At 36.2% G+C, this 25,171-nt stretch overlaps 2 long non-coding RNA genes across 3 annotated transcripts in view; both read right to left on the minus strand.

Annotated features, from left to right (window-relative positions):
- Nucleotides 1-327: 327 nt before the first annotated feature.
- Nucleotides 328-14,814, minus strand: LOC116488709. Of its 2 annotated transcripts, XR_004253214.1 has the most exons (3): nt 14,592-14,814; nt 6,280-6,373; nt 328-853 (listed from the first exon to the last, which is right to left on the minus strand). It is a non-coding gene; the product is annotated as an uncharacterized LOC116488709 (long non-coding RNA). The 2 variants fall into 2 exon arrangements; XR_004253213.1 differs by lacking the exon at nt 328-853 and having other exon boundaries at nt 6,121-6,373.
- A 514-nt stretch (nt 14,815-15,328) lies between these two features.
- The window catches only part of LOC116488710, a 156,397-nt gene continuing 146,554 nt past the window's right edge, over nt 15,329-25,171 (minus strand). The window contains exons 5-6 of the long non-coding RNA XR_004253215.1: nt 24,637-24,851; nt 15,329-15,932 (exon numbers count right to left, since the gene is read on the minus strand). This is a non-coding gene — a long non-coding RNA (uncharacterized LOC116488710). The remainder of the gene's footprint in view (nt 15,933-24,636; nt 24,852-25,171) is intronic.

Genomic DNA, 25,171 nt, shown 5'->3' on the forward strand with positions numbered 1-25,171 from the left:
ATATAACATAGGGTGTTAATCTTATAATCGCCCTGTCAGCACTTTTGTGTCAGGGTGTTAATGACCACCTTTCAGCCACTCAGAGTTGTCTGCCAATAAAATAGTACCGGCACCTATCCAACAGCAGCTATTCAGCTACTTTGCTTTTTCCCCAAAGAATAAATAGAAAATTTCACTAGCCATGTGGCTATAAAGACACTCCTCTCTTTTTACACATTTCCTTTTCCTTCTTTTTACCCACTGGCAGAAAAAACAACTTTGGACACTGTGCCTTTTTAATGCATTTTGCATGCTTTATTTTAAAATGTACAAATTATTTCTCAAGTTTTAAATAAACATAACACCTTGGACAGGATAAAAGCCCAATTTTTTAACAGCAAGAAGCATGCTTATTTGCCACAGTTCTTTGCTATAAATATACAACCAAAAGACAAATGCTGTATATTTCTTGTAATTTCTCTATGGTTGGGATGAGCCTGTATTTCTGTCTCTGCACAGGAGAGAAGCTTTTTCCAGCTTCCTGGCAGAGGGAATTGCACAATTCCAGATGACTTACTTTATATGCCTAGAGGAATTTTATTACACAATAACAAAGGGAGACAAAGAGAGGAAGAGGGAGAGTTACACATCAGAATAATAAACAAAGAATAATAAACATCTCTCTGCAATGTCACGGATTCCAGATGTGGCTCATCCCTCTGCAAGTCCTGGCTGTGACTTCTTTGGACTTCTTAGGTTGCCTTAGACCCCTTGGAAAATGTCACCCTCAATCTGCTGAGCCTCCTGGGATACTCAGGAGCTTTTATGCACAGTGACACTGTAATTCCCTATACATAATGTACTTACTTGCTTCCTGAAAGATACAACAAAATCCATTGAAAATGAATTGGTCTGTGATATTACAGCTCACACCAGCAGCTTTCTGTTCATTGCTCTCAGCTGAGTTCCTTCAAGAAGCCAATTGCCTTAAAGTTGTGGTCCTTGTGGCCTGTTGTAGTCTGATGGTGAATTTTCTCCCCATCCTGTTTACCATATATCTTCCCTCATTGGTATTCAGGGCTATAATCACAAATCCCATGCATGCTTAATTTAAATAAAATTACAGGTTAACTTGCAATAAGTTGTGAGAAGCCAACTAACAAAAGAAAAACACTATCAGAGCTATGTTGAAATCACATCTTGCAGACAGTTTGCTGTTCTTACTGCTTTTTTTTTTTTAACTTAAATTCTTATAAGCTTCTTTTAATCAAGTGATGTGGCTAATTGGCCAGGGATGCTTCCAGCCTCATGTACTATCCATCTGGATTTTATATGCATTGTATTTTCCCAACTGAAAAGAAGCAGAAGTACTATACAACTAATTAGAAGTCAGTCCCAAAAAAGTAACATTTTGTTCCTAGAGAAAAATTTGTTTCTCATGTGGGATTTTAATGCAGACCATTAAAAAAAAAAAAAAATAGCCTAAACAATCATCAGTTTTCATGTCATACAAAGCCAAAGATGCAGTCAAAATTGTTTCCATATTAAAACAAACAGAATTTACTTAGTCTTTGCTTGCTATATTTTATTGTAAGCATGAATGCTGGAATTCCTATTACCTTGGATACACAAAAACATTTAGTATATCAATAGATAAGAACTTGTGTGTTTGTGTTTGTTTTTTTGTTTTTGTTTTTTGTTTCTTTTTTTTCTGCCTTCTACAGTATTTAATGTGCTTTGCAATAGTAAAATGAATGTGAAAGGTCAGAGACTCAAAATAAACCAAGATCCAAGATCTGCTTTGTCTTGCTTACCACAATCAGTTATAAATATGGAAAAATACTTTTATTATAATTTTGCAAATGAAATAATGGAATTGGATTCTAAATGTAAGGGGATATAAGAAGATCCATCATTCAAGAAAAACACAATCAGCCAAGCACACTCTGCTGAGATTATCACTTGATGCAAGTCACAGTGGCCCCTGGAAGGTGGGCTACCAGTCCCTTTAAATAGTTAGCTATCATCCTGCCTATCATGTTTCACTTCTGCAAAATTACTCGTTAGTGTTATTCTAAATATTTATGTAATCGCAGTTAAACCAAAGGAAAGGCACTTTTGTACATAATATTATTTCAAAGTGCATGCATCAGCAGCACTAAGTCATGACTTAGTTCATTTGTTTGTAGCTTTTGTAGCTTCTGTCACAGAATTTCTGACTCGAACCATTTTACTGAAGAAAGAGGCTTCTCATTCTTCTTCAATCCTGATTATTGGCCTTGATTACCTGAACAGAAACAGATAACAGATGCATCTGAGCTCCCAACTGTAACCCTATCACGTGTGGAGCAGTGCAAGACTGCATAACGAGTTCTTGTATATCTCCTCTTGCAGTGTGATCCAAAAAATTTTTCCATCACTTCACAACTACTTTGTTGTGATAATTCACAGTGGGCAAAGTCCAGGCTTATTTATCTCAGTAGCATTCCTCTACTTAGGTAAAGCATAGCTGAGTGAAAACAATGTATTTAAAGCCTTCAGGGCACTGGAGGTCTATCACCATTTATACCGAGTGACTAGTTTATCCCATGCTCTGTTTCTCTTATTTTACCTCTTACTGGGGAGTCATAAAAATACCTGTACTTGGCAGAAGGGAGGAACTTCACCGTCTTCAACAAGAACACTGAGTCAGTTTTTTGGTTGATGAACGTATAGAAATGGGGTCAGGGACTGTTGGAGAAAGTGACAGGGAACAGCCCTTCCACCTGCAAAGCCCAGTGCTCTATGAATTGGTCACTTCGCCCAGGTCTGCCTGGCAGGCAATGTTCACATCCCAGTCATTAGCTGTGCAGGGATTTCAGTTTCACATGTCGGTAAGGCTGAGCAGGTCACTACAGTTCAAAACAAAGAGGTCCAGGACTCCTATCCAAACAGCTGTGGTTCATATTTGAATTTTAGCCTTCTGGACGGTGAAAACCTCAGACCTTGTGTTCCCCAAGGAAGTCTTGCATAAGCTTTGGTCTCAGTTAGTGGAGCAGAGACAGTAAAAGCTCCAGACTGCAGCTGACTTTGGAACACAGAAAGTATATGGTCAAGCGTCTCTCAGATATATGTGTGCATATAGCTCATGTTAACAGTAATGGGACTAATGTGCATGTTGAGGGTCAGCTATAACGACAAAGTAAGCAAATTAGGAGAAGCCAAGAACAATCAGACTTTGTTATATTTAGAATTTGCCAAACAATATCTATTCTAAAATTATTTATAGGTTAAGCAAATCTGTCCATCTGCAGTGGGATTTCATCTTCCAGCAGAACTTGGTTATTTACCAGCTTTTCAGTAGTTCAGTTCTGATAAGAGAAGCAAGTCTCCAAGAACTTTGTGCAAAAAGGAAGCCAGCTGTTTACAGAGATGAGACACTATGGTTGAGGAAGCCTCCTGGGAGCATTGTGACAGGCCACAGTACTTACAAACTGCAGAGATGTGAGAAGGAGGGAAATGATGTTTAATTTTGTGATCTCTTCTGCCTGGTGGGAAAGTGGTTTTGGAAGAGTGGGAAATTCATATGAATCTGATTTGATAGTTGGAGGACAGAAGTTCTTTATTGACAGCCTGGGTGGTGCTAACACAAATGTACCCCTTTGCACTTCACTGCTGACTTACAGAGAGTACTTCTAGGGAAGAAACATTCAACCTCCTTGTTTTTAAACTCTGGGTTGTCTCTGAGTCTTCAGTAAGAAATTATTTTGAAGGGATTTCCTTTGAGATTGAGATGTATTGTCAGCAAAATTTGGACGGAGACCACTAACACAATTTCCACAAACTACCTACCATTCAATATAGCCATCAGCTGTATTCAGTTGCCACCAGTCTGTTTGCCCAAATTGCCTACATGGAGGGCTGTGTTCCTCACGGTTAGCTGTGCGATTCAGCCATGAGCTGAATTAGCCAGAGATTAACAGACACTGCATGGTAATTTCCCTGATGGATCTATAAAAAACATAGCCAGACCTTCAGCAGCCCATCAGCTATACCTCAAGCCATCCAGTCTCCTACTGTCATTCCCCAAAGAGATCGTCAGTATCAGCGTAAGAAACACAGGGGCAAGAGCAGAATTTGTGTTCTGGACTGAGCTATTGCTATGAGATCTGTAGGCTAGAGGAATCTATTTCATGTAGGACTTTGTTGGATGACTGGGGAATAAGAAGGTTGTTTCCCATCTCTTTGGCAGAAAGGTGCTGTAAAGACGAAGATATAAAGAGGAAGATGTGCGTGCTTTATCTCCATTGGTGTTTGGAGTGGGATGAAGCAGAAGATAGGAGCAGCTTCAACAGGTATTTGCGGTATCTCTGGGAAAATGGAAAGCCTAACTACAGTTATCATTGGATTAAACACTACAGATGGTTCTTGGTAGTTTCTTTTTCCCTGAATATAACAAGTTTTTGTTTTTTATTGTTGTTTGTTTCTTTGTTTGGTCACTAGTACGCTACCAAAAGCAAATCAGAAAGCCAATAAAAACTGTGACCTGCACATTTTAGGCAGGGGTTGGCTGGCTTTGTTTGTGGTACAGCCTCCATCTGTTTGTCCATTTAATAGAGAACATGCAATTCCCTTAAAAAAATTAATGTCTTTATTTGAATGAAAAGCCCCTGGAGGAGGTGATTTAAAACAAAGCAGTACCTAGCATTAAGGATGCTGAAACACCTCAAATAAACAGCCGTTTGGCTAGCTTATGTATGTATACACACAAACATACACATATATCTCTTGGTTTTCAACTCCTCTCTCAGCTCTTTCCAGGGTCCCACACTCCACTCCTTCCATCTGCATGAGCTCTAGATACCACTACTTGTGTCACACATTCTGTAGGGAACAGTATTTTTTCCCTGCAAGTCTTTATTATTGTTGGTGCTGAGATAATACTTAGCTTTTCCAAATAAAACATAGGCTCTACAGAGCTAAACAACTAATACACACAGCTAGTGGGGTAAAGGTCCTGTCTCAAAAATCTTCAAATATCGCTGAGATTGTTGTTTATGATTTTTGTTCAGAATATGCCAGAATGTGTGGTGGCTGAGGATGAAACAGTAATAAGGAATGTAAGCTCATTAATTTAAAAGTATTTATCATAATAATTTATATTGTTGATCTCAAGTCCCTAGGGACTACCCCACCATTCCTAATCTGTATTTAGCGTGTACTACAAGGTTTTTCCACATTCAGAGCTCTACCAGATTTTTCCAACAAGGTAGCTCATCCCTGGGAGACCAGCACCCTTTTGAGATTGGTGACAAAGTTATAACCTTCTTAAATGCTTTGTGATCATTCTTACAATCAAGACCATCAGTCCCAGTAGATATTTCTTAAATGAATCAATGTGTCTAATATTTTTCTGAAAAGTAATAGTTAAGGAAATTAGTCAGAAAGCAACTTCACTTGTAGGGGACTTAAACTGTTCCAGGTATTCACAGCAAACATTACTGGACATGTCCTTTCCTCTTGAAGTTTTTTTTAATGGATTTGTTTCTTTAAAGAGAGAATGTAGCCTTTTGAGACCATGACTTGGAGAAGAAGGACCTATTTCCAGCTTTGTCAAGCACTGTGATCATGGTCAGTCATTCCCTTTTCTTTCCACTCCCCTGTTCTTCTGTGTTACTGGTGTGGTCATGCCTATGAAGCACATCCTAATAAGGTAATACTTCTAATTTTTCAGCAAGTTGGAAGAACTCCTGTTGTGTTTTGGTTTGTTTGTTTTGTTTTTTTTTTTTGCCCCCATAATCACTTTGTTATCTGTTAGTGATCACTCAAATCATGTTCTCATTTGAGGCTGGTCATGGATATTATTGCTTTTGGCATTAATAAATGGTTTTCCAAACAGCACGTTTAAATAGGGAAACAGTTCTTTCTTCTATGCCAATGAGAGCAGAAGGTAACTTACTTGAATGTTTGTGAATATTTATATTCTATTCAATTTTGCTACATGATTTGTCACATACTTTTACTATATATACACTCTCTGTTGACTATGGTACCTTTCATGTTATACCTCTAAAACTGCTTCTGTTTGTTGAATTTTTCAACACTTGATTTTCATTACTTACCATTTTATGAAAAATCAATAAACACAAAACTTCTCACTAGTTGTCAGAATGCCAAAATTTATTATAATTAAATATTTATTCAATATATAACAACTTTTTTCCACTTAATCCAAAATTATCCATCACTGTAGAACAGTAGCTTCCTAGACAGTGAAAGAATAAACCAAATTTTATTTCTGCAGAAAAAGAAACTTCATACCTTTAAACAATCAGAAGTGTTGGCTCCTCAAATCAATGGATTGTCCCATTCTTGCTCAGTGTCTTAGTGTCACACTCAATTTTGACAAAAACATCTACATGTATAAAGTAAAACAAAACACAAAAAAATGCACTATCATAGTAATTTCTAAATGCTACTTTCAAAGACATTGATGCATGCTTTAAATTTTCAGCTCCTGAGTTGTACCAATGATTAACTGGTATATTGAAGGATTTGAAAACTTCACCTGGAGCAGAGAAGCAGGTCATTTTGTTGAAAAGTATGGCTTTGGAAAAACTGAATGCTTCTACAGAGGAGATTTGTAAATAGGTTCCTGCCTTGTTTCCTTTCATCATTTACAAACAAGATTACTTTCCAGATGCAGCTAAACTGATTACTGCTTTTAGTTTGTGTGACTAACAGAGGGGAAATTATCACTTACCATGAACTGAAAAGCATTGGAAAAATAATGATGGCTCTATTATCCTAAAAAAGTATAAAAACTGGTCCGAGAAGACTACTAATTTAAGATCAACCACTTGCATTCATAATGGTATTTTTCTGTTTATTATATTTATATAAACATTCACTGTTTATTTGTCAGACTTCAGTTGGCACTTCTCATACATCCTAAAATTTCATTGACTTCAATGGGTATATAGCCAGCTCAGGCCTAATGTTTTGAATTACTCATTGTGTATTTATTTCTGAATGAAAGTCTGGTAGTATACCTCCCAGTCTAAGCATCAGGCAACTCTTTAATATTTACATTGGAAATAGAAATCCTTAATCAAATGAGAATTTCTGAAAAGATTAGGCTATGTTGGAAGTTCTGGTCTTAGTTACAAAATAATTCATCAATTCACTCCAGTTTTGAAGCTAATATAACAATATAACCTGAGGTCTGAATCAAAGCAAGTAGCCCAAAGTTAGTAGTGTTTTTTTCCTTCCTATAATCTCTGCCAATCCCAGTGAGGCATGTTTATAACAAACTTTTACAAATTATATGCTAACATAAACCCAAGGTAAATCCTTGTCTGGAAAAAAAAGTTCTTGGACTACTGGCAGAAGTCTTCTAAAGTATAACTCAGAAAAGTGTATGACTTGAAATAGAGTCATTTCAAGGGTAATTTGGGTTGCTATGTCTTCAACACACAGCTGAGAAATCTGTGATTGCTGGTCAGATTAGGTTTCTGGCTATTTTTTAATATGTTTATATTTTATGAAACAGCCCTTAGAAATACTGTTAAAGCTGAGTCGAGGATTAAGCTTATTCACTTCTCTTATTTCTTTCAGTCTTCATTGCAGGAGAAAGACACTCAAGGACAATTTTCTTTTTTTTTTTTTTTTTTTTTTTTAAATCTGATTTCACTTATCACAATGAGTTTCATCTGCAATTCATTATCTGTATGGATCCCCGCTCATGCCTGTGCAAAATGGTAGATTATTATTTTCTTGGTTTCTTCCAAGATGTATGGTAAGTGATTATTAAGGGCATGTTCTATTTTTCCTGGATTTACACTCCAAATATACAGTTTTTCAAGACAAATCTGCATCTAGAGGTTTTGTATCAACAATACTGTAAATAGGTATAGAAATACCTATTTATGTAAATATGGTATAGAAAACCTCTTCATTTGTCTTTTCTGCTTGCTGTTTACCAAAAACTGAGGCATGAGTGAATATAGACCATGCCTGGTGCTTTCTGTGACTTTTCACAAACTCATTCAGTTTTAGCCTCAGAGAAGCAGTAGCAGTCTCATGTTTCTTGGTAGAAGTTGGGTTAGATCATTATGATTCAATCATTTTATAACATTTATGAATCATGTGGTCTGCAAAAGTGTATCACATAAATAAGAGACTAGCTCCAGTCCCAAGCTTTCACAACAGTCACAGAGAGGAGCACTGAAATCCATGGCCATGGGTAAAGGAGTCCCTGCAGCTGATGTAGAGCTAGCTCAAAAATCATTTTTTAATGTTATTCTAAAAAATCATTATTTTTAACATGTTATTCTAAAGGACATTTGAGTTGAAAGCACATCAAAGGTCTCTGAGGCTGGTGCCCTGTGTCAGATACTACTACATCACAAAAAATCCTTTCATGAGCTAATCAAGCTTCAAGCAAAAGCAATTAATTTTTCATCTGGCTGCAGCAGTTCTTGACTGGCGGGCATATCTTTGAAAACTGTCATCATCTTCTGCCATTAGATAAGTTTATAACATTTTTAAAATCTGTGTTGTCATCAAACCCCACCACTTCTCCACTGGTGGTTTTCAGAGAAAGTACCATCAAGAATAAAATTTTTTATTGTGTAAATATTACTCTTACTCCTCTACAAGAGATGATCATAGCAAGGCCTTTCGAGTAAATTTCTAAAACATTTCAAAACACTGAGTTGGAAAGAACTTCCATATTTTATTGTATGCTTGGAGCCTTCCTGCAGCGTCTTCTCTGGCCTTTCAGTCACCCTAACAAAAAACATGAGCATGTTGAATGCAAAACGTGATATATCCCTGACAATTTTCATGCTCTGTTCTCTCTTCACAGCTAGGACATTTAAGAAATTTAAAAAATAAAACAAAGTACTTGACATTTATTGAAGGATAGAGGTTATGGAATTATGTCAAACAGAACACTAGGAGAATAAAGCCTGCCAGTAAGTTTAACTCTTTCTACAGTTTTATTGCTCATCATAATTATTAACATCTTTAGTTAGAACACCATTTGGATATCATTAAAATAAATGCATACGATCTTGGATTGTCCTTAAGATTTTTTTAGACATGCTTTTTTTGTCACTCAGCTCACTAATGGATCATTTTTATGATAGAATACTAAGGTATGTATATTAAACAGATTAGCAATGTCCAATGGTCCCGTTGAGCTAGAAATAAATTGCACAGATTTATTGTTATATTGCAAAGGACTTGAAATAAATGCTCGTGAAGAAAACTGCATCTTCATTTAACAAAAACTTTGCAGTGCATTCTTAATACACTACATTCACGTTATGAACCTGGGCCTTCTGGAACTGAAGTCAATCTCAGTTGGAACTTTGCCTTTAGTTGGGTTGCAACACCCTCTCCATATATTTCTATGTCCCATGCAGCAAGAGGAGGAGACAGGGAATCAAACTGAAAAGAAGTCTCAGACCATTTGAAAGTAATTTGTTCTCCGCCCGCTAAATAATCTGAGACAGTGATTTAAATTAATCCACTTTGTCACTGAAGCAGGGTAGAAGCTCTTGGTAGGATATATAACAAAACTAAACTGTTGAAAACGTAACCACCAGATAAAAAATAGGAATGAAAAATTGGAGACAATAGTTTCTTAAATTGCTCCTCTAGATACACTAAAGGATATCCGATTGCATACTCACCATGGCTCTTGCAGTTCTAGCTAATTACTTCTTCCAAAGCCAAGAGCTTAGGTTGTTTTTTTCATATCACTTTTCTAGAAGTACTAATTCATCTCAAATTGATTTCATCCTTAATGTAGCCAGATAACTAAATGACTTCCTCGCACAGTTTGCCAAACAGCCTTCCAAAGCATACAAAGTCTCTCTGAATTATAGATAAGGCTACTTAGCTAACAATACATTTCGGCACATATTACAAATATGGCCCCAAAGGATCATTTTCGTTATGGAACACAACACAGTCATTATTAATAAATCGCATCTTTATATAGCATAGTTTGAAGACAATGGCAACTGAGCAAAATAAAAAAGTTAACAAAAGACAATATTCTTCCCACTGCTTACATGGGAAAAGGAATTTGAAGAAAGAACTTTTGCTTCTTCCTCTAAGAATAACACCAGGAAATCTATGTGGTAGGATCTTTGCAATCTTTTTCAGTTTCCTTCCTCCATAAATATTTCCTCCCATAGTCGGTATGTGGGAGAAAGATCAAGTTGGAATAACTCTCTTGAACATCCTTTGTGCAGGAGTGCTACTTGCTTTTGGGGGTTGGGTTTCTTTCATTTTTTTGCTTTGATTTTTTTGTAAGTTCAATGCAAAAGTGAGATGACTGAGCAGATTCAATGAGCAGTATGTGTGCCCTCAGGGAAATACAGATCCACAGGACCTCCCCAGTGGCTTCCAGCCTTAATAGGACTGAAAAGTCATTGCTTTGTTACTGTTGTCTTAAAAATGTTAAACTAGAAAGTGAAGATTTTCTGCCGATCTGAGACTAAAACTGAAGAGTCCAACAGTTTAAGTCTGGAATAAAATACATCTGCTTAGCATTTGTGCTTCCTGCTGGAAATCTCATTGCAAATTCTTCCAGAGCAACGTTCCACAGACATCTGTAGCCTGTCGTAAACAGAGTGCCCCTCCAGCCACACGTTAACACAAACATTCAACTATGTGCTCTCATGAAATAGCAAGAGAATGGGACCTCTCCATGTGATACGAGTTTGGTTCAGCAGTTATTCCTCACTTTGCCAGGCTGTTACAGCTCAACTCACTGCAGAGGTAGTCAAAACAATCTGATCTCTCTACCAATTTGCACATATGGCTTTCTCTGTTCTCCCTGAAGAAGTGTACAGAGTAAAGGATTTTGCTGTTATTCTCTTTTTCCTTTTATTCATCTTAATAAAGTTTTTCTCATCAGATAATGGTATCTTCCATGATTTTTCTGATTTTAATGTAAAAGTTCTGAAAAAAATAGAACGACTCACTGTTATTTCATTCTATATACTGAGACAGTGTTTTTGGTGGTGTGGGTGAAGAAAAAAGATATTCACAGGTCTCTGGCTTTATATTACAACCTTATATGTATATGACCCTGTGATTGAATACTGATTGCACTAATTTACTTGAATGATGCAGCTGTCCCTCAGTAATCCTAGCAGTTTGTGACCATCAAGTACCTGCCTGTCAATCTGATGTACTCTGTGTTAATAAAGTACTCATTGCAACAGAAACTTGAGTACCATTCCCTCCTCTGCCAAGGAACATTTAACTAAGTTGATCGATCGGTTATACTCTCCTTCCCATCCCTCAAAGTAAGCAATACACACTCAGCAAAAAAACTCAGTAAGATCAGAAGCTAGGAGCCAGAGAAATATGCTCTCAGGCCAGAGGATTTTTGAAAACAGGTCCCCACTTAGGTGAGTGCTTTAAATACTGGGGTGGGATTTCCTTTGGCCAGTTTGAACATGTTTAATTCAAAGACCAGATTCACGGTAGAGAAACCTAAGTAGAGTAAAATGCCTTATTCTAATGGATACAGCTGACTTGCTGTTTTTCTCTAGAAGAGTTCAGCTTACTTGTCTCCAGTGACATTACTCTGGGCTGACTTAGCTCTCCCCATCCATTCATTAAGAAAGAGAAGTACCTTCACTTGGAACAAAACTTCCTACCAGCTGGCAGGATGCCTTCAAGTTAGGTGTTGCACCAGCCAGCGTTGTATTCTTTGCAGATTTACGCCTGAATTTCTTGCATGTAAAGCTGCTCTTTTTAAATGTTAATTTATTAAATAGTAATTAATTAGAATTAGCTTTCACTCAATATTCTTCAAGGTAGTTTTAAAATGCAGGCACCAATAACAACTGGCTGTATTCAGAAGAAAAAGGTGGCTTACACTGAAATCACAGTTAAGAACAGCTGAGATACATAACATTTCTTAGTTTTCCCCTATGCTAACATTTTCTGAATAACTATTATCTATGTCCAACACATTTTCTTCTTTTTGTTCAGTACATGTTCTGTATTTTGATGTATACATGTTTGTCCCATAACACTAGCAAAAAAATTATGTTGTAATTTTGATAATCTTCTGCATAAAATTTCATTTTAACCTTTCATTGATCATGACAATAAAATTTTGAAAATGGATTTATTGAAGTCTAGTTTTAGGTAAGCAAATATTTTATATATGTCCTCATTTCCAGATGAAAACAACACTGTTACCATAAGAGGGTTAAATTCATGCATCTAGTGCCATATTTAAATCTCTACAACTAACTTGGAAAATTCTCTGCATAAGCATTGCATGTGTAACATCTTTTAACTGATGTATTTGAAAATTAATTTGACTTACAAATAGTTTGAGTTTATCTGGTACCTGAGTTTTTCTTAAAATTCCTAGACTCTGAAAATGTAATCAGGTGTTTCCATCATAATCTTATCCACTTAAGTAAATCAAAACAGAGTTTACCAATATTCTTTGGAATTTATCTTTCTTTCACAAAAGGTTTTTAGAGGCCATATATAGGCATATTTTAGGCATATTTTGAGGGATATTTAGTAGGGCCCCTTGAAACAGACACTAGCAGGCCAAGCTCCAAAATTTTACCTTTTTTACATCTATAACTTCTCTTCATCTAAGAAAACACATACACAAAATAAGACCCACAATTTGATGCTCTGCTTATGTCTGGCAATAACCCTGATGGCAGAATTAGCTTCAAGAAGCCAAATGTCTTCTTGAAATATTTCTTAGCATTTTTTGTCTGATCCATAATTACATGCCTTCCAATAAAAAGGAAGAAATGACTTGTTGTGTCTGATGATAGCTGAGGTCTCAAATTCTTTCAGTATCAATAACAATTTCCTTCCTGCATTTGACTTCATTCCACTTCATGCTGACCAAAGTTTTTGGCAGTGAAAGGACACGTGTTAACTTCTGGACAAATCCTGCATGGCTGTGTACAGCATAATCCACAGCTGAATGGAACAGAATAAGTAATTATCAATCTTTGAAACCATGGCTATGTAAAGTAAAGTGTCAGACTTGCAGCTTTTTCTAGCTCCTCATTAACAACTCAGTTAAAGTCATTTGGGGTGAATTAAAATTGCTCCTCAGATTACACATTTCTGTTAAGAAAAAGGAGCAATAAAAAAGGGAGAAGATAGGAATTCAAGCCATACAGGTCTTTTCCTTAAATGAAAGACACAGTATATTGTTTAGGAGATGGGATAGGTTATTGAATATTTTATGTTCTTTTTATTCCTGCTCTCTTCCTATGTGAGTTATGAAAGCTTGGGGCAATTGAATAATGCATAATTTAGGCTCCTAAATAAGAGATTTGTCTTTCATAAAGTCTGAGCATCTGAATGTTCTTCACATAGATCTGAGCATTGGGTTTCTCCATCAGCTCATCTGTCTCTCTTTTTTTCCAGGAACATAACTTTTCAAGCATGCATATTTTCATATCTTCACTTCAATTCTCCTGTCCTTTAGTTGCAAAAATACAAGCAACAGAAGACTAATTGGCATTTCCACCAAACACTTTGGGAGTCATAGGCAAAGAAAATATGAGTAGAAAGGATGAATATTGCCAGCTGGTGATCTTTTTTTCCCCTTCCTGGCAAGAAATTCTTGTACTCAGACTGAGTGGATGCTTACACAACATTTTTTTTCTGAGCAAACTTTGGAGAACACTGCAATTTGCCAAATGTGTCAGAAATCACTTTATGTTCATCTAATTTCCTTTTTTATTTTTTTTTTCTAGAAAGACAACAAAAAAACAGCTAACAATTTATTTTCTCTTGATTTCACTGGGGCTGAGAAGCAGAGATTTCCATTTTTCCCCCACTATTTGGAAAGGTAGGTCAAGGGGATTTTGGACATCATTGTTTATCTATCAGATATTTAAGAAGGCTGGGATTAAGACTGGGATTTCAGAAGCAGTCAATACTGTCCTAACTTTGTTTCTGTGGGAGTCACCAGTAAAATTTTTAACTGATGGCATGAGAATCATGGTCCTCTGGGGAATCTCTCTCTCTCTTTTTTTTTTTTTTTTTTTTTTTTTTTTTTCTCTTATACCCAAATGCAATGCCTTTATTTCTTTCAGCCAGGAGGGACCTGACCTAGGATACTCAGCCACCCTCAACACACTTCTCTTAAAACAACAGCAGGCCATCAGATGAGTTTCACAGAATTGTTTTCTGGCCCCAATGTGCAGTTGTTTAAATTGCATACTTAGATTAATCTTTAACACAATTAAGCTCTTGTCTTTCTGGACATTGTTGATAAATACAGTGGAATGATTAGATGACAGATTAAGAAAACTTTGAAAGTCAGGTGAGAACCTTCTGTAAAACTTTCTTGCTTATCTCTTTTCAGTGTAGGTGAAGAAGTTTTACATAACTTGTCAATTATACACCATATTAAGGTACCTGTTTATGTTCATGTTTAGAGATATATCTCTAATACCTATGAGTGACTAAACTTATATCTAAAGAGGTTTCAGAAGGCTAACAAATGTGCATTAATATTAGTATCACTGGGCACATGGCATTGCTAATAACACTTCTCGTGGCCTGCTGCGAAGGAGGTGAGGTATTTGCTGAGGTCTGCTTACCTTCCATGTAAGAGGGTAGATCACCAACATCCACCTCTTTTCCTTGTACCCCTGGCATGCTTCCTTTCATGCTGTTTTAAAAACACAGGTAAGGTTCTGAGAAATTTAATGTGTGTGAGTCATCTGAAGGTACATTTTCAAAAGTTTCCTCAGCTGCTCAGATGAAAAACCCATAAAATTTCCAAGGCCTCTGTCCTGGTTTCAGTTAGAACAGAATTAATTTTCTTCCTAGTAGCTGGTGGAATGCTGTGTTTTGGCTTAGGATGAGAAGAGTGCTGATAACACCCCGATGTTTTAATTGTTGCAGAGCAGTGCTTATACCAAGCCAAGGACACCTCAGACTTTTGCTCTGTCCTGCCAACAGGCAGGCTGGGGGTGCAGTAAGAGCTGGGAGGGGACAGACCCAGGACAGGTGACCCAAACTAGCCAAAGGGGTATTCCATACCATCTGATGTCATGCTAAACAATATATAGGGGTGGCTAGCCAGGGGGAGGGGGCCGGACTGCTCGGGGTTAAGCTGGGCATCGGTCAGCGGGTGGTGAGCAATTGCATTGTGCATCACTTGTTTGTACATATTATTAGTAGTAGTACTGTTATCATCATTGTATTATTATTACTTTTGTTATTATTATTTTCCTGTCTTATTAAACTGTCTTTATCTCAACTCATGGGCTTCACTTTCCATTTCTCTCCCCCGTCCCAGAGAGGGAGGGGGGAGGGTGAGCGAACGGCTGCGTGGTGTTTAGCTGCCAGCCGGGTTAAACCACGACAGCCTCCTAAGACATTAGGTCTGAGGCAGGCATTAGGTCTGAGGCAGAGGAAGAAGATAGGGACCACAAAAAAGTTAGCAGGTTTTGCCTTCTGCACAGGTCCATCCCCCTGCATACCTCATCACTGAGGAAGGTGGTTCAGCTCTAATTTTCAGAGCCTTTGAACAGAGAATTAAAACGGAGTAAACATCTACCTATTTTCTTGTCTGTGTTACATCACATGAACTAGCAGCAAAGAAGATATAACCTTTCATTTTTGAACAACTGCAATGGATAGCACTGCAGTCAGAAGGTTATAAGCAAAATTGACTAGCTGAAATAACACAAGAATGTCACTACAATAAAATATTGATTCACTCCCCCTATCTCCTTATCCTTCCTTCCTTTCTAGGCCATGCCTACAAATAACAAATTAATGGGACTTCAGAGAAATGAATAACAGTCATATTTTTAGAGCAGTTAGAGGACATTTTTTAAAGTGTATTAGATAAAATGCTTTATGAATGTTGACTTTACTGAACAGCCAAGAAATTCCACCAGGAGTGTTGTCTGTAGCTTGTCTGTAGAACACTGTAACAAGAAAAGGTTTAAATTTTGCAGGTATGTGTCTATTATGTAAAATATAGAATATATGTTAATATCGCAATGTGGTATTAACCTAAGTATATGTTAAAGTTTAGAGACATGATGAAAATTTAAAAGCTTTGATTATGAACTTTGGAAACCATTCTTGTAAATATTTACCCCAGATGCAAGTATGTCTCAAGAGTACTCATAATAATACAAGGTGTGTGCAAATTTTCTAAACAAAATTCTCAGTTTGTTTTGGATAGTGACATCCTTGGGAGGAAAGAAATAATTTAATTAAAATCATATATAGCATTGCTATTCATAAACTCATCCAAACAAGACAAGTCATAAATCAAAATGGTTTTGTTTAACTCATGCAATACGTGTGACAAACATATTAACTCCCCACCCCCACAAAATAAAAATAAAAATCTTTCAGAACAAAACATTACACATAGAGGTGAAAGATATTTCTTGATGACTAGAAAGTGAATTGAAAAGTGGAGTGAGTCTGGGACATCCTAAACCCTTTTAGAAACTCAAATCAAGTTTTGTGAGCAGCATTGTTCCCAAAACTGGAGAAAGTGAACTACTTTCCTTTCAGGTGAAAATAGGTAAATAAATAAAAATTTGAATTTTTAAACCAGCATTAGCATTTTGAAACAGATTTACATTTTTTAAAGGGTAGATCTTTTGAAAACAAAGCCTCAGTGTTCTTGAACACACGAAGACAAAACAAAGCATTTCAGTCTATTGCAAAGGAAACAAACACTGTATTTAGAACATAAGGAAGTATTTTGATTAACTGGGAGTTGGTTTTGAATTCACTGTCCGATGTACCTGACCTCCCTGTCATCCTTATGTCACCACAACAGAATGTGTCTTCCTTCCTGACTGAACTCTCCTGGTCTTTATGATGACCCTTACATGAAAACATTCTTATTCATGCTGCTCTAGCTCTGCCACACCACATAGGAGAACTCATAAAGATTAATCAGGTATAAAATTAAGCTAATAGTGCAAACATGCAATTATTCACCAACTTATACAGGCAGCTGCAGCTTTCTCCTTTATTTACATTTTTTGGCTAATAAGCACGCACAGGTAATGTTGACTCTTGCTGAACTTTGGAAAAAAATATATACAAAAATCCAATTAATGCAAATTATTCAAGTGAATCTCCATAATATAGCTTTTTTTAGGTTTAATCCATTATGATAACTTGAAAAGAATATATAAAAATTTCCATGACAATTGGGTCAGTGTTTTGAACATCTGAATGGCACTAAGTAGAAAATTAAATCACTTAGAGCTTTTATACAGGTAACATTAAAAGGCAATCTAAGAAGACATTTAGCTGCAATAAATATCACACCTTTTCCATTTTGTTTCTCATTTGACTTTAAAAATTTCATCTGGCAGTATTCCTGTAATTACTAAGCAATCAACAATAAAAGTTGCAATTCTTCAAGATGAATATGTGATAATAATACTTAATAATGCAATTGTATTCTTCCTTTAAATGCAAACAGGCCTTCATTTTAAACATGGACCACTTGACAAATTTCCATAATGCATGCATCAGATATATTACAATGCACTTTGGAAAACTGCCAAGTAGTGATGCATTTAGGACTTCAAAATTAAAAAGTCAATTAATTCTGAAAATGTAATTGCAAAATAAATCTTCCATCTGTGAACATAAGGACCTCTCTAGCTCAAAGAGGTCTTAGAATTATCAAGTTGCTTACATTTTACAGTCCATGCACCTCTTTTGGAGATTGCCACCCTTTAATCCTTTCAATTTATTAACACATGAAACCACAGAAATTAACCAAAACATGGAAATAGTGTTGTGCTTTTTTTCTTTTTAATTATTAACTAGAAAAAGGAAAGGTGTTAACACTCAGTAGTGATTTAATTTCAATGGTTTAATAGGAAATTACATCTCATTAGGAAACCTATAATTGCTATCACATGAAGTAAATTTAGTAGGTATAGAAATGGGCTTGATTTATCTTAAAGGAAAAAGATGGAATGCTATTATTAGCAGATACCGGAGTAAACTTCTTCCATGAAAATGACTTTATTAAGTCAAAGCCCTTTAGTTAGCTTAGTGTTTAGTGTTGGAAAGTGATTAAACTTCAGCATGAGTATAGCAAAAATCGTTGTTTGTTTTGTTTTGATTAAAAATAAGACATATCTAAGTAATTCTCAAATACCTTATGCATGATAAAATTGGATTGACAATAGGATATAGATTGTTCACTATTAAACACAGTTTTTGAATCCAGTGCTGTGCAATGTACTGTAATTTTGCTGGAGAGAACAGACATATAAAAAAATCAAGAGCAAATAGATTTTTGACTAAGACAAAATATAGAGTATTACCACACTCAGGAAGTACAGGACAATTAAAATGGAGGGAAAGGGAACAGGAAGAGGAAAGGAAAAGGGAAGGGGAAGGGGAACAAGAAGGGGTGGAGGATCATGATACAGTAGAACACAAGAAAAAAGAAACACTGAAAAAGTCTTCAGCTACAGAAAATTAACGTATCTCCATGGGACTTGTACATGAGCATATTAGCTGTTATATTCTTAGTTTATAGGAGAAACAGGAATGGAAAGGATTTAGATACTCATGACAGAGATATAGAGTACAACAAAGAGCTCAATAGCACAAGAGTAAAAATAATAGATCTAAAAAAAATGAACCCACTGCCACACACGGAGATAAATATAACACTGTGAATTTCAACATCATGTTTGGACCAAAAAGATAGGAAAAGTTCTATATTACTCAATGGGCACTCACAAGTCTCTTTTTCTGTGTTAAGTCCTGGGTAAATTCCCAGACATCAGGAGTCTAGGGAATACATATCTAAACATATCTAAATACTAGAGCAAAGCCCAAGGCCATCTCCTGGCAGGACAGAGACAAGAGATGCCAAGTCTATCTGAGAATGGCGAACATGAGAAGCCTGCAGATGAGGGTTACCTCATGTTAAAAATAGCTTGAGGAAAAAAATGGGGGTTTTGGAAGGGACAGATAAGGAACACATCTGGGAGGAGGACTGCATTTCTTACGTTGTTCTTGGCTTGATGGTTGCCAGGGGCTGTGGCTTCCGTGAGAAGAGAGCTAAGAACCCAGCACATCACTTAAGATAGGGTAAGTGGCTAAATGGGGTTTTAGTCCATAAGTAAAAAGCATTAAGATGATGAAACTAGTGCTGGTAAGATCACTGAAAAAAAGAGTAGACTGTTGTCATCTTCTCCAAGACAGTGCATTTCCTAAAGCATCTGACAACAGGCTCCTTCAGAATGGATGGTCTTTGCAGTTTTAAGTCACCAGTGTCTCTGAAAAAGAAAGCTTGTGTATGCAGATCTGACTACTCTCACGTGCACGTAACAAGCCAACAATAAGTGTTTTGCTCAGACATGTTACAGATCTGCACATACAGTAGAAGTGTACACAATGCAAGCCTAACTTTGAGAATCTAGCCCTTTCACACTAAGCAGTTTAGTACATCTCTTTTCACTGCCCTCCTCTGTGCCTTAGCCCTACATGAAAGTAAAGACATTTGGAACTAAAGTCACTAAAAACAGGTTCATTGCTTCATTTCAAGCCCATGTAAAACTACCATGTTGTTGCCATGTTGTTGTACAGCAACATAGTATGTCCTGAATGCTAGTTTTAGTGCATTTACTCTTCCAGAGCATCACATCTTTGAGTAAATGGGCTAACGTGCGATGCAGTTCTGGTCTCATCACAACACGTGTAACATCTGGGAGAACTGCCACTTGTCAAGCCAGCCAGGGCCCTGCTGACACACAAAGTGAGCATTATACTGAAATGCCATTCCTCAGCTGTTTGCAGAATTAATTTCCCTGTAGAATTTTCTAATTAGTTGGCTCTTTCCAGCCCATTCCCCACAGAGGAAGCAGAAAGGAAGCAAAAGGCTAGCACCTGCTCCTAAAGCTCTGGCTGGGAAAAAAATAAAAAATAAAAAAAAAAATAAATTTAAGGATGACATATACAGTAAGTATTTAGGCACTAGAAAGTCTTCTATCCATGCAGCTGTGGGGATGAAGTAACTGTGTTTGAAAGCTTAATGGGGATTCTTCTGTAGGGAAGAATTTCCAGTGGCTCACATTCCAGACAGTTAACCACATTACCGAGGGGAAGAAAAAGGGATTTGTTCAAGCGTTAAGAACTGTCTTTAAAAAAAAAAAAAAAAAAAAAGAAAGAAAAAAAAAAAAAAAGCCCACCCTGATCTGAAGAAAGACAGACATATTAATCCAGGCCTGAAGATGATTTTGTATGTATCACCTATAGGTTATTTTTGATCACTTTATTTTCCATAATTTCAAATTAAAATACATTACATGCTGGAATGCAATGTATGATATTATCTCAGGGGTAAGGACTAACACCACAGAGTTTGTTCCTAACAAAAGTGAGTCACTGGAACAAAAGAAATAACACGGTTATTGCTCTGAATTTACATGCAGTGCATTATTGTGCAGGAAGAATACATGAGAGGTATTTCATGGAAAATAAAAGTAATAACAAAACAGTCCAAGAAAAGCAGTTTGCATTTTTGACTACATGGGCTCTTTCACAAAACAGTTTCCGATACTGAATATAAAGGGAGATGATGGTATAATAAGGGTAGAAAACATGATAAAAAAGCTCCCTTACAATGGCTATTAGAATAAGCCAAGATCACTTCACTACACAGTTTTCACCATCTTTTCAAATGGTAGACCTTACAAAATATTTTTCGACAAGAATGAAGGTTTTAGAATAACATATGCGCACCATCTCACTAAATTAATTTGCTGTGTGTTTTAATCAGCACAATGTGTGAATTAGGCCTTCAGATGAGCAAGAGTTGTCCATTAATAAGCTAGAAGGTTATTTTTTATATAGTTGCAAAACTTCTTTGAAACTTGCTTTTAACAGAATTGAAAGGTATGAATGAATGCATGTGTATAATTGGAGTAGGGGTACAGGGAACCAAAAGACTTTTTAGTTAATAATATAACGATTTCATATACTAAGATGCAGTCTAGTTCTTTATAAACTTATCATTCTCTGGTACAGCTTTAGAAAAACAAATGCTACAGGGAGTGTAGGTAGGAGTAAAGGTTTTGCTAGGCTAAAAGAGAAAAAAAAAAGTAATATTGCCTGCCTGCCTGGGACAAATGCCCAGACCTTGATCACCACTCCAAGACAGTTTTGAAATAAAAGTAATGAAATAAAAAGAAGAGGTGCAAGGCAAGGATATTCTTTCTTCTAACTGACAATGCTTGTTAACATTTTCTGTTATACTGTTTGTCTGTGGAAAATTATTGTATGACTGGCATTTATCCTTGTCATATTAGGTAGTGGCAACATGTTTTTCTTAAAAGTCTAAAATTATTTCAAGTGGTCTTTCCCCTGGAAGCCATGTTCAGAAGGAGAATTTTAAAATTAAAAAAAAAAAAAAAAAAAAAAAAAAGTAAGCAACGTTCATTTATATTCCTCAGAAAAGGTACAGCTAAATTCATCTGTGGTTTTGAAAATCTCCCATGATACTTTAGTCCAGCCCATTAACTGCACCTGTTCTTTTTTTCTTTTCTTTCTTTTTCTTGGCCATTATTTCCCTTTCAATAACAGGTGTTTGGCTTTTTAAGAATGCATAGAATATTTTATTTCATTACTGTCTAGGCATTTCAACTGAAAAAAAAATCATCAGAAAATCCTCATCCCATTATTTCCCACTTTGAAATTCAAAATAAGTTGTGGAAGGAGAGAGAAAGGTTGTGTGTGTTTGGAAAGAAAAGGAAAAAAAAAATTAAAAAAATGATAACTTACAGAGAAACACAAAATGAAACAGTAAATCTGTTTTCCACAAACAATGATCTAAATTAATTGATGTTATGTGGTTTTTTTTCTTTGACAATGTAATTTCTTAAAAGGACAACATTTCACCGAAATCATTTTGAATTGCATCTGATTTAGAAGTAGACTTTTAACATATATACTATTTTAATATATATATATTATTTTAATATATATACTATTTCTATATATATAGAGAGAGAAAAAAATATGTACTGCAACTGGCAGCTGTTTACCAGAAGACCTCTATCCTCAATCACAGAAATTAGTTAAATTTAAGTTACTTGGGGATCACTCAAAAAAGCATGCTGTTTTCTTCTTTGCAGGTAAAGTGATAGTGAATAATGATTTGAGGAAAGGCAGCATTTTTCCCAAGTAATTAAAGTTCACAATGTTTTTTTCTAAATGTGAAGTCAAGAAAACAAGCTAAGCAAACCTTGGTTGGTTTGAAGAAATAATCTCTGATTATTTATTACACAAATAAAATTAAAAATATATTAAAAATAAATATAGTTGTGTCAGTGACCTTTAAAAGAATTTTTGAGGATATTACATTGTTTGTGTTCTATTTTCCCTTCAATTAGTTTTGGTTAGTTTACTGTAAATCTAAAACACACAAAGAAAAAAAGTCTGTAGAAAGGAAAATAAATCTCATTTATTTATTTATTTATTTTCTGCAAAACCTCTAACTTGTAAAGAAGAATTCTGCATCATAGTGCAGGTGACTCAATCCTTCTTTCTCTCAGTTCCCAAGAAAAGCACAAAGGTCAACTTCTGTGCCTTCCCAAAAATTTAGAAAAATGCCACACAGATCTGTGAAGGTAAGCACTTGACTCAAACACCACAATATTGTTTCAAGGAACCATTTCTTACTGTGAGTGTTATTTTAATGCCACCACTGCTTGTTGTTACCTATGTTTTAGGATATCAAAATGTCACCCATACAAAAAAAAAAAAAAAAAAAAAAAAAAAAAAAAAAAAAAGGACAGAAAATTGTCTTGGTTAAAATTTTGACAAGTATTTATCAGTGGTGAGCACAATATAAATATCAAAATATAATTTGTACAGTGATATCATTTGGGTGACAACTTTCAACAGCCTGGCTTTATGGCTTGCTTTCCATTCTTCTGTCTTCACCTAGCAGATTTTATCTGCCTGCTCCAGAAGAAGCTAACAGAGGTACAGTGGTCCTCCACACTTCTGCTCTTTCTTTCTTGTCCTGTCCTCCCTGCTTATTTTTATTTTTTTTATTATTATTTTTATTTTTTGCATCATCTGTTTCTCCATTGAGATGGCTCGTATTGTTTTCCCTGAATGTGCTCAGCTGGTCTAATGTTGTTAAATGACGTGTGGTCAGATCCTAAGCTCCTGAGCAGACTCACTGACCGCCTCTATTTACAACACAAGGCGTAGCAGCCAGAGAGGCTAACAGGTTGTGACATGAATGTTAATATCACTTTACTTTTTCATATCCTTATCTCTAACACTAAATCTATGTAGCTCAGGATATGAACTGCAAACGAGAGATAAGGAACATCGTAGTGCTTATCAAGAATGATGGAATTTGAGATTCTGAGATGAAGGTGTGTGTTTTTTGTGTGTTTTTTTTTTTTTTTTTTTTGGGGGGGGGGGGGAGAGATATTTTAATGAGAGGACTGACTGATATTTATCAGTTGACCCCTGTTTCAGGTAATGAAGCAGTTGGCAGGGAGCTATTTATACTGATTAGATTGAGTGAGCTGATATTCAGATTAACTTCTGATTTCCCCAGTATTATTTGTACAAATTCTTTATTGCTCTGGATAATTCTCTACTTCATGGTTTAGGAAGTGGAACTGACATCCTCGTGGATCACCACTACCAGCTCACCATTTTTTATTATGTGAGACAACATGATGGCCATAGATTAACCCAGCCTCTTACTATTTTTTTTCAGCAGTAAAATTAAACTACTGTGAAATTCAGTTTTCTGTAACCAAACAGCAATAATGCACAGCTTGACCATCTAAGAAAGATTTATGGTATTGAGAGTAATCAAGATATTACTTCTAATCAGTGTTTCTGTGGCTAAGACAACTTCTGTCTTCTCTCAAAAATTAGACGTTTCTGTAACTAAAGCAGTCTTCAATGTGCTGAGTCCCAAAAGCTCTCATACTCTGGCTGGAAGGAGTTATAAATATTCTTTCCTTCTCTCTCCATAGCTAAGCTCATGGCCTGCAATATCACTGCATCTCTTTCCTTTTTTTTTTACAAATAACCTGTTTTCTTTCACTGTTTTGTCTCAATTGTCTGCTACAAAAGATGTTTGCAGTAATCCATCAGAGGGGCAGATTCACAACTTGTTTTCCAAATACTGCCTAATTTCAACTACAAGCACAAGCCCATCAGATCCTGAAACTACAGATGAAATTTTCTGTACAAGTAATGAGTTATCACACGTGTATACTAGGATTTCTTCTATACCAGTGAACACATTTTCATTGACATTTCCTTTTCCACCCTGAGTTTGAAACCTCATATTTCACATATCTGTGTAGCAGACCAGGTTGGGTTTCCATGAATGGGTCGCACTATGTTTTTTTAATGTTATTCAATCTTCTACAGGCTGATATCCAAACCAAGCAACTAAAATAAAACATGGCTTCCTTCCCTGAGATGGTTTCATAGCCCAGCTCTCCAGCTTTCTCTCCTACCACAAACATGCAACACAATTGTGCAACAGCCTAGGAAGGAATGGTGAGATCAGAGCCGTGACTGCAGACATCCTGACATGGGGATCTGGCAGCTATTCAACACAAACACAATTAGAAGACTTACCCTTGCGTGAAGTATTTGCTTTCTTGATAGTCACCAGCCTTAACCTCTAGGAATGCTTACGAATCAGATAGCGTTCCTTGAGGAGGGCGAGCCTTTTCAAGCTCGTCTGTCTTGCTTTAGCCAAGACAGACATAAAGAAGAAAAATTCCACTGCATCATGCAACTTCTCCAAGTGAAAGTGCTTCGGAGGACAGAAGAGTTGTGGTCTCAAATCTCTGCCAAGGATTAAAGAACCAAAGATCACGTGTTACTTGTTTCTCTCTCCCTCCATTATGATCGGCAGGAAAAAAAATAATAGCATAACAGACAAACCTTGACATTCACACCAAACATGAAAGTAGGTGACTCCCTAAGTTCTGCTCATTGGCTTTATGTTACAGGAGGCTTCTCTGGCAATGGCAATACCATTGAATGATGCATTTGGCTTTGCGTATCTTAGGAAACTTGGAGGATGTGTGCATCTGTGCAGCTCTTAGTGACTTAGTTCATGCTTTTAGAAAATATAGCCTATTGTACATGTGTATTATCCAACCTG

This window comes from Aythya fuligula, chromosome 4, assembly GCF_009819795.1.
Source record: "Aythya fuligula isolate bAytFul2 chromosome 4, bAytFul2.pri, whole genome shotgun sequence".
Taxonomy (NCBI): Eukaryota; Metazoa; Chordata; class Aves; order Anseriformes; family Anatidae; genus Aythya; species Aythya fuligula.